We start from the raw sequence: 10,316 nt of genomic DNA, 5'->3' as shown, positions 1-10,316 counted from the left end.
GCGTGGCTAATGCAATAAGTCTGCATCTACACCCATAAATAATGAATTGGTACAATAGATTAACCTTTTTTTAGACATTCAGTGACTAATAATAATTTACATGTACATTAAGTAGTGAATATATTGTTCAGTATCAAAGATAACTGTATCAGAATGGTTCATTTGCAGTTTTAAGCCTTTAAAGTTTTTTTTTTAAAGTTTTAATTGATGTTTTGTATTATCTATGCAATTTTCATTTGTTATACATTACATTACATTTTATCTCAAGTATGATGTATGTTTTTCCCTAAACATTTCATGGACAAAAATCCCTCCAGGGGGCACTAGTAGCACCATAAGAGACAATATTTGTATTTTGAAGTTTAGTCTGTGGTTGTAAATGTTAATCGTCGACTGAGGTTCAGGAGCTGGACCACGCCTCCATCTCCACTCCTCTCCTCCCCCTCATTCAGCTCAGCTCGTGCCACAGTTCCCGCCAAGGCTCCGCCCCCGTGCACGTGCACCGCTCCCACACAGGCAGACATCAGACATCAGACATCAGAGACGGGACCGTGGCCGGCCTGCATCGGCCGAAGTCGGAGGGCACTTCTTTCAGACACTATGATGATAAATATCCACTTGTCGTCAGCCTCCGCACTTCCTGGTTCCCCGTCCAGAGCATGCGCAGATGATGATGTCACCATCGCTCCATGGGCCCGCAGCTCGACCTCTCAGCTCCCCCTGGTGGCCGGACCCAGATTGTATAACCCCTGTGCCTGCTTCCTCTTTTCTCAATCTTTCTCATCTAATCATTTCTCATCTTTCTCTTTGCAGTGCTGTCAACCCCCTCAACATGCATCCCTCCATCCCTCCATGCCCCCTCTACACGTACTGCTACAACCTACAGCTAAATCCAAGTTACATAACGTAACTGTAGTCATACAAGTACGTGTATAGCTTTCGCCATTAGCACATATGACACAGAACAGGCTCTAACCTCAGGGCCTTCAAGGCTATCCTACTCGAGCCTTTTCCGCATCCTCACCAGGGTCTCAGCGGGCACTTGGAGACACCGTCTCTCTCTAGAACTGTCGCAGGTCACCGGGACATTGTCTCTCTCCGGAGCCGTCACCGGGCTCTCTCAATCATCTGACATTCCCTCTTTCTTTCCCAGAGGGAACATCCCTCACTGGCACCTCAATCCATGAGTCCCATCCATCCAGCCCCTTCCAACTCAGTCCTGCTGCCAGACGCACTAGAGCAGGGGTGTCAAACTCATTTTGGGCCGCGGGCCAAATTTGGACGCTCAGGCTGGGTCGAGGGCTTTACATAACGTAAAACATAAAACAATACAAAATATAAGAAATAAATAGCTTTATATAGCCTACGCTGTTTTTTAAGCAATTACTGGATCGATTAAAAGAAATTACAAACACGTTTGTTCTCATAAACTGAAATGTAAGAAAAACAAGTGTAATTTCACCAACACTGTGCTTCAGTTTATGTCATTACAACTTCAGATCTGATCTACAGAGATAAACATTTAGTCTATTGTTAAATATTGTTAAATAGGTATTTGGAACTGAAAAATATTGCATTTGACTTTATAACAAAATAAACTTCTCAAGATCTAAAAAGCCTTTTAAATGTACTAACTAACATTTCCACGTCTGTGTAGTTCTCTGTAGTTCTCTGTAGTTCTCTGTAGTTCTCTGTAGTTCTCTGTAGTTCTCTTTACTCCTGAACTGACTCACCACTAAATACAAACACACGTGGAGCGTTTAAGGAGGTTAAGTTGCCCCTCTGGCCTTGAAAATATAGAATAAGTGCATGAGCCACAGTGTTCCATCAAACCAAACTCTGTCAAATCGTGGGCCAAATATTATGTACAAAATAAAACAATAAAAAATATAAGAAATAAATAGCTTTAAGCTAAATAGTTGTGTAGACTGTTGCACAAATGTGCAGCAGGTGAAAGACTGAGTCCATATTCATGCAGCAGCAGGAACAGGAACATGGACTTTTGATGTGATTTCTGATGTGACATGTTCATATCACAGACATGTTTCTGCTCAAACTCAATATGAGCTCGCTATTTTCATAGTTTAAGCTGATCTCAGTGACAAATGATTCATGTAGTGACTCAAATGAGGTCATTGTGTTCACACTTACATTAGTGTGGACACAGTCACATTAGTGTGTTCACAGTCACATTAGTGTGTTCACAGTCACATTAGTGTGTTCACAGTCACATTAGTGTGTTCACAGTCACATTAGTGTGTTCACAGTCACATTAGTGTGTTCACAGTCACATTAGTGTGTTCACAGTCACATTAGTGTGTTCATAGTCACATTAGTGTGTTCACAGTCACATTAGTGTGTTCACAGTCACATTAGTGTGTTCACAGTCACATTAGTGTGTTCACAGTCACATTAGTGTGTTCACAGTCACATTAGTGTGTTCATAGTCACATTAGTGTGGACACAGTCACATTAGTGTGTTCACAGTCACATTAGTGTGGACACAGTCACATTAGTGTGTTCATAGTCACATTAGTGTGTTCACACTTACATTAGTGTGTTCATAGTCACATTAGTGTGTTCACACTTACATTAGTGTGTTCATAGTCACATTAGTGTGTTCACACTTACATTAGTGTGTTCATAGTCACATTAGTGTGTTCACAGTCACATTAGTGTGTTCATAGTCACATTAGTGTGTTCACAGTCACATTAATGTGTTCATAGTCACATTAGTGTGTTCACAGTCACATTAGTGTGTTCATAGTCACATTAGTGTGTTCACACTTACATTAGTGTGTTCATAGTCACATTAGTGTGTTCACACTTACATTAGTGTGTTCACACTTACATCAGTGTGTTCATAGTCACATTAGTGTGTTCATAGTCACATTAGTGTGTTCACAGTCACATTAGTGTGTTCATAGTCACATTAGTGTGTTCACAGTCACATTAGTGTGTTCATAGTCACATTAGTGTGTTCATAGTCACATTAGTGTGTTCATAGTCACATTAGTGTTTTCACAGTCACATTAGTGTGTTCATAGTCACATTAGTGTGGACACAGTCACATTAGTGTGTTCATAGTCACATTAGTGTGTTCACAGTCACATTAGTGTGTTCATAGTCACATTAGTGTGTTCACATTAGTGTGTTCATAGTCACATTAGTGTGTTCATAGTCACATTAGTGTGGACACAGTCACATTAGTGTGTTCATAGTCACATTAGTGTGTTCATAGTCACATTAGTGTGTTCACAGTCACATTAGTGTGTTCATAGTCACATTAGTGTGTTCACAGTCACATTAGTGTGTTCATAGTCACATTAGTGTGTTCACATTAGTGTGTTCATAGTCACATTAGTGTGTTCATAGTCACATTAGTGTGGACACAGTCACATTAGTGTGTTCATAGTCACATTAGTGTGTTCATAGTCACATTAGTGTGTTCACAGTCACATTAGTGTGTTCATAGTCACATTAGTGTGTTCACAGTCACATTAGTGTGTTCATAGTCACATTAGTGTGTTCATAGTCACATTAGTGTGTTCATAGTCACATTAGTGTGTTCACAGTCACATTAGTGTGTTCATAGTCACATTAGTGTGTTCACAGTCACATTAGTGTGTTCATAGTCACATTAGTGTGTTCATAGTCACATTAGTGTGTTCATAGTCACATTAGTGTTTTCACAGTCACATTAGTGTGTTCATAGTCACATTAGTGTGGACACAGTCACATTAGTGTGTTCATAGTCACATTAGTGTGTTCACAGTCACATTAGTGTGTTCATAGTCACATTAGTGTGTTCATAGTCACATTAGTGTGTTCACAGTCACATTAGTGTGTTCATAGTCACATTAATGTGTTCATAGTCACGTTCATAGTCACATTAGTGTGTTCATAGTCACATTAGTGTGTTCATAGTCACATTAGTGTGGACACAGTCACATTAGTGTGTTCATAGTCACATTAGTGTGTTCATAGTCACATTGGTGTGTTCACAGTCACATTAGTGTGTTCACAGTCACATTAGTGTGTTCATAGTCACATTAGTGTGTTCATAGTCACGTTCATAGTCACATTAGTGTGTTCATAGTCACATTAGTGTGTTATTAGTCACATTAGTGTGTTCATAGTCACATTAGTGTGGACACAGTCACATTAGTGTGTTCATAGTCACATTAGTGTGTTCATAGTCACATTAGTGTGTTCATAGTCACATTAGTGTGTTCACATTAGTGTGTTCATAGTCACATTAGTGTGTTCATAGTCACATTAGTGTGTTCATAGTCACATTAGTGTGGACACAGTCACATTAGTGTGTTCATAGTCACATTAGTGTGTTCATAGTCACATTAGTGTGTTCATAGTCACATTAGTGTGTTCATAGTCACATTAGTGTGGACACAGTCACATTAGTGTGTTCATAGTCACATTAGTGTGTACACAGTCACATTAGTGTGTTCATAGTCACATTAGTGTGTTCACAGTCACATTAGTGTGTTCATAGTCACATTAGTGTGTTCATAGTCACATTAGTGTGTTCACAGTCACATTAGTGTGGACACAGTCACATTAGTGTGTTCATAGTCACATTAGTGTGTTCACAGTCACATTAGTGTGTTCATAGTCACATTAGTGTGTTCATAGTCACATTAGTGTGTTCACAGTCACATTAGTGTGTTCACAGTCACATTAGTGTGGACACAGTCACATTAGTGTGTTCATAGTCACATTAGTGTGTTCATAGTCACATTAGTGTGTTCACAGTCACATTAGTGTGTTCACATTAGTGTGTTCACAGTCACATTAGTGTGTTCACAGTCACATTAGTGTGTTCACATTAGTGTGTTCATAGTCACATTAGTGTGTTCACAGTCACATTAGTGTGGACACAGTCACATTAGTGTGTTCATAGTCACATTAGTGTGTTCATAGTCACATTAGTGTGGACACAGTCACATTAGTGTGTTCATAGTCACATTAGTGTGTTCATAGTCACATTAGTGTGGACACAGTCACATTAGTGTGTTCATAGTCACATTAGTGTGTTCATAGTCACATTAGTGTGTTCACATTAGTGTGTTCATAGTCACATTAGTGTGTTCATAGTCACATTAGTGTGTTCACAGTCACATTAGTGTGTTCACAGTCACATTAGTGTGTTCATAGTCACATTAGTGTGTTCACAGTCACATTAGTGTGTTCACATTAGTGTGTTCATAGTCACATTAGTGTGTTCATAGTCACATTAGTGTGTTCACAGTCACATTAGTGTGTTCACAGTCACATTAGTGTGTTCACATTAGTGTGTTCATAGTCAAATTAGTGTGTTCACAGTCACATTAGTGTGGACACAGTCACATTAGTGTGTTCATAGTCACATTAGTGTGTTCATAGTCACATTAGTGTGTTCACAGTCACATTAGTGTGTTCACAGTCACATTAGTGTGGATACAGTCATGTTCATACTTTATTACACTCTGACCTGTGTTTTTACCTGTGGCTCCTGATCTGTCCAGGTTTGTAGAGGATGTTTTCCTCAGAGCATCATCACAGAAGTTAGTTTTCTTGTTAGCTCCACTTTTAGCACAGCTCTAACATCCACAGAACCGTTTCCTTTCTTTCTTCCACGTGCTTCCCAAACCAGACGTCTCTTTCCTCGCTCAGACCTCTGCTCTGAGGTGTGTAAGTGTTGTAAAGTGCGCAGTCTTACTTCTCAGCACTTCTCCTTCGGCAGCACTGTACACACGGCAGTGAAGAGCCGCGCGGGGGAGGGGCAGCCACCAGCGGCATTGTGGGACGTGTAGTTTTAGTGATAAAAACGGTTACGGATGTAACTACGGTTCTATGAGCATTTCTTTTTTTTTTTTTAATTTTTAAAATAAAAAATGAATTCAAAATGTATGTTTGACACCCCTGCACTAGACAGTCCTCAAGCGCTTGGTCTTCTCTACCAAGCATTCACATCATCCTACAGGGCAAGCCCTTCATTTCTTGTCCCTGCCATGAGTAACTTTAGTGCTCCTCTCAAGTCAACACACAGAAGTAGCAGACTCAAACATTTAAATATCGGACTCTGCACTAGAATGATTCTTTCTCTGAGTCTGAGGCTCAAGGGAAAGGAATGGGTTCTCCACATCTGTTCAAATTATACCCCACTATCGTTCCAGACATTTTTTTGGGATTCGATCAGTCAGAAGACACTCATTCAACACTTTTTTAGTAGATCAGTAAGGGATATTCTATTATGCCGTACCTCATAATTCTCTAGACTCTTGGTCTACTCCCCTCCATCAATCCATCATCTGCATTACTTATACTCAAGTTACCATAATCGCCCAACTCCTACTCACGATTCACTGTCCCAAAATCTGACGCTCTGCACCAAACTTCGATGAAGGAACCATCTTAAATCAGACTACCCTCTCATCTATAGTCATTCCACTCATTCTCAATCTCATTCAGCTCTCAATTAAATTCCCTCATCCATTACTCATAGTGACTTCATTACTATCTGCAGTCAACACTTATATCCATGCAAGTATTCTGCTCTCCTCATTTCCCTCAGAATCAGATCAGAAAGGGTTTATTGCCATTGTCAATGAACAGAATTCACAAACATTGGAACATGTCTTGACGATCGATGCAACGTAAAACAATGAATAAGTCAAAAGAGAAACAATCTGTTATGGGATAAAAATAACAACAAGCTCCAGAGCGAGGCGACTCCACCTCGTAATCCACAGTTTTAACGATTGCTCGTCCAAACCATTTGACTTGAGATCGTTCCATCATCACTATCATCAATAAACATTCTTTCATATTCCATTGTTGTGGCGTGGTCCTTTTTCTCATGACTTTGTCTTTTCTCCACTCACTTTTTGAATTGTGTTTTAACTGTTGTCCAGCAGAGGTCAGTCTAGTTGTACTTTCTCAGAATGACCAGAGCAAACCTGTGGGATCATTATTACTGTATTTATATTTACTCTTATCTTATTTTAAAAACACTAATACATGACTTTAAAAAAATAATATTGTATAGACAAATAAAATCATTGGTTTGAACTTCAAACCATATTTTATTGGTCCCTAAGAGGATTAATAGTTTATTCATCTTAAAAAACACTATTTAAGTTGTATTACATACTCAAGGGATGAAAACACCCAAAGGACAACCAGTGGGGAACAGTTTCATCTCTGAAAACTGCACGGACACATTTACCTTTATTGTTTTCTCGTGTTTTGGATTCAAACTTGAAGTTGGGTGGAGCAGATTCTATAAGAACTAGATTATCTGTGTTTTCATCAAGCCATGTTTCTGTTAAAACATAAATTGAGAGTATAAGAATAAATAAAATGATTTGTTACATAAAGACCTGACATTTAGCACAGTTTTCAGAAGAATAAAACATTGTCTTCCCACATTGTACATTAATTAAATGTCTGTGAGTTACAGTTTCTCGGATGGAGTGTTTATACCTGTGATTTCTCATAGTTATAATTGGCTTTACAGGGAAAACCATGTCCAGTGTAATCTTTGAGTTTGAGTCACTTTGGGGTGGAATGCATGTTTCCGACAGCCAGAGGGCGCTAGAGCCACTCCGAAGGTTTTTTGTGTTTGTCCATTTTGAGATGTTGTTTGCTGTGACTAGAGGGAGCATTAGTCTGTAGACAGTTGTGTGTTGAATAGTCTGAAGCAGAAGAGTTTGTGAGGCGCGTGAAGGAAGTGAACAGTCTCATGTCCTTTTTCTCTTTAGGTATTATTAGGCCCGAGCGCCACAAGCTGGCGAGAGGCCTATTAATCTCGTAAGGCCGTGCGAAGCACGGTTGCGAAAGTGCGCACGTAGTGCGCACGAAATCGAGCGCGAAGCGCTCGCCCACTTCCAAACACTCACTAACGCACTCCTTCACTCATGCACGCCCCGTGCATACTAATTAGTAGTAGGAAAATGGAACATTACCGTTGTAAACGGGCGAAGCCCGTGCAAAAGTGCGCACTAAACGAGCACTTTACATTGAGATGACGACCGCGAAGCGGTCGTCATCCCCATATAAAGCACTCATTTGCGCTAAGTAGCTCACGAATACGTTCCCCATCTCTTGCATGTTCCGTGCATATAAGCATGTAATGCAAAAATTGAACATTACTGTATAGAGGGCCAAAAACACAAAGTGGGCGGAGCCCACTCAAAATTAACGAAAGTACCCGTCAGTGACCAGGGACCCACACCATGAGGTAGGAAAGCGCGAGCGCTTTCCGAAAATGTATAGTTTATGATATTTGAAAAATGGGAAACATTGTTTTCGCATCGGAATATTATTAGGCCCGAGCCCCAGCAGGGCGGAGGGCCTATTGCTCCCGCAACGCTGCCGAAGGCAGCGTTGCAACTGTCTGACCAAACATGCGGGGTACCAAACATGCGCAGCCCGCATGTTTGGTACCCCGTCGCCCCTGGCAAGTACAGTGAACTAGCCCATGCCAAAGGCATGGATCATGCATACTTACTCCTGCTATGACAGAAATAGCGCTGCATTCCTCCAAAAACCCTCCTGGCATCGTCCCGTACGCGAGAATCCATGCCGCAGGCATGGACCATGCTTGTATCTGCTCAAATCAATGGAAGTCTATGGGGAGTGGGCGGGGCATCCCGACGGAATAGGGAGTGACGAGCGCGTAAGCGCTCGTAATGATGATTCCACCCCATGGCGGCATCGGGAAGGCTTAGAGCTTTCAAACGATGTATCATTTGTTGTTATAGTGGAAACGGCTATATTGTTTTTGCTAAAAATATTATTATTTTTATTTTTTTTATTGTTCTTCTTCTGCGCTTTGAGCTCTAATTTGACCCCCTGAACATGCTCAAAAACTCACCAAACTTTGCCCAAAATTCAGAATCGGCGAAAAATTTGATTTTTTCTGGGCCATTTTTTTTTTCGGCAAAAAATGGCGCGACAGCGCCGCCGACAAAAGTCAAAATACATTTGACTATGGGAGACGCCCCGAGGTCAACTTTGTCGTAGAGCTACGAAATTCGGGACACGCATTCCTCTCGTGAGGACAAAAAAAATATATCATTGTGGCCACGCCCCCAGACTTACCCTATGCCCGCCATCTTCCTTTGAAAATGAAAACAAGCTGAGTTAGCCATTTTGTTCACGTCAAACTTTGACGAACTCCTCCTAGGGCGTTTTGCCCACCAACTTCAAAATCGGCGTACGTCCTCTGGACAAGTGGGGCATCTAAAGTTATCAAAATTTTTGGTATACCTTTTACGCTCTGTGTGCGGCGCAGCCGCAAAGTTGGACCACTTATTGCTAATCTAAAAATTGCTCCCATTTGATCAAAACGAGTCCGATTAGGACCATATTTGAATCAGTTGTTAAACTTTCTAGTTTGGACCAGTTTATGATGACAAAATTGAAATGGGCGCCTAAATTTTTACGGCGTAGTCGTAGCGATGACAGAAACCTCCCATGTTATTCCTATGGGAAAACCACAAAATCTCTCAAATTACCACATTTTTATGTTTTACACTTTAACGAAGTCCTCCTAGTGCGTTTTGCCCACCAACCTCTAAATCGGTGTACGTCCTCTAGACAAGTGGTGCATCTAAAGTTATCCAAATTTTAAGGATAACTTTTACGGTCTCTGTGCGACGGAGCCGCAAACGTTTCCCAGAATTCTGACTATTTGGCCTTCAGAGTGGCCTATAAACAATAGAGTTTTTCCAAATGACATGACATTTTGCACTAAATTCTAATTTTCCATCCTGATCATAAAAGTATGAGAGCCAAAGTCATATTTTGTACGGCGTAACCGTAGCGATGACAGAAACATCCCATGTTATCCTTATGGGAAAATCGCAACATCGCTCAAATCACCACATTTTTACGCTTCACACTTTAACAAACTCCTCCTAGGGCGATTGTCCGATCAAACTCATATTTGGGGAAAATCATCTACACAAGCGGGGCATCAAAAGTTATCCATATTTTGATTCTAAGTGCTACGGTCTCTGTGTGGCGGACCCGCAAATATATGTCACAAATGGGAAAAACGCCAAATCCTTGAAATGTTCACATTTATGCTTCACACTTTAATGAACTCCTCTGTGGGCAATAGCTCGATCAAGCTCATATTTGGGGAAAATAATCTACACAAGCGGAGCATCAAAAGTTATCCATATTTTTATTCCAAGTGTCACGGTCTCTGTGCGCTGGAGCTGCACATTTGACCGACATTTGTGTTCATTTGCACTGGTTAAGCACAGCATTGTACATGTCCAATGTGTCGCTGTCTTAGTTCTTAG

This window comes from Eucyclogobius newberryi, unplaced genomic scaffold, assembly GCF_026437365.1.
Source record: "Eucyclogobius newberryi isolate DKJ021-1_F unplaced genomic scaffold, fEucNew1.0.hap1 SCAF_14, whole genome shotgun sequence".
Classification (NCBI taxonomy): Eukaryota; Metazoa; Chordata; class Actinopteri; order Gobiiformes; family Gobiidae; genus Eucyclogobius; species Eucyclogobius newberryi.
This window is presented reverse-complemented; position numbering follows the sequence as displayed.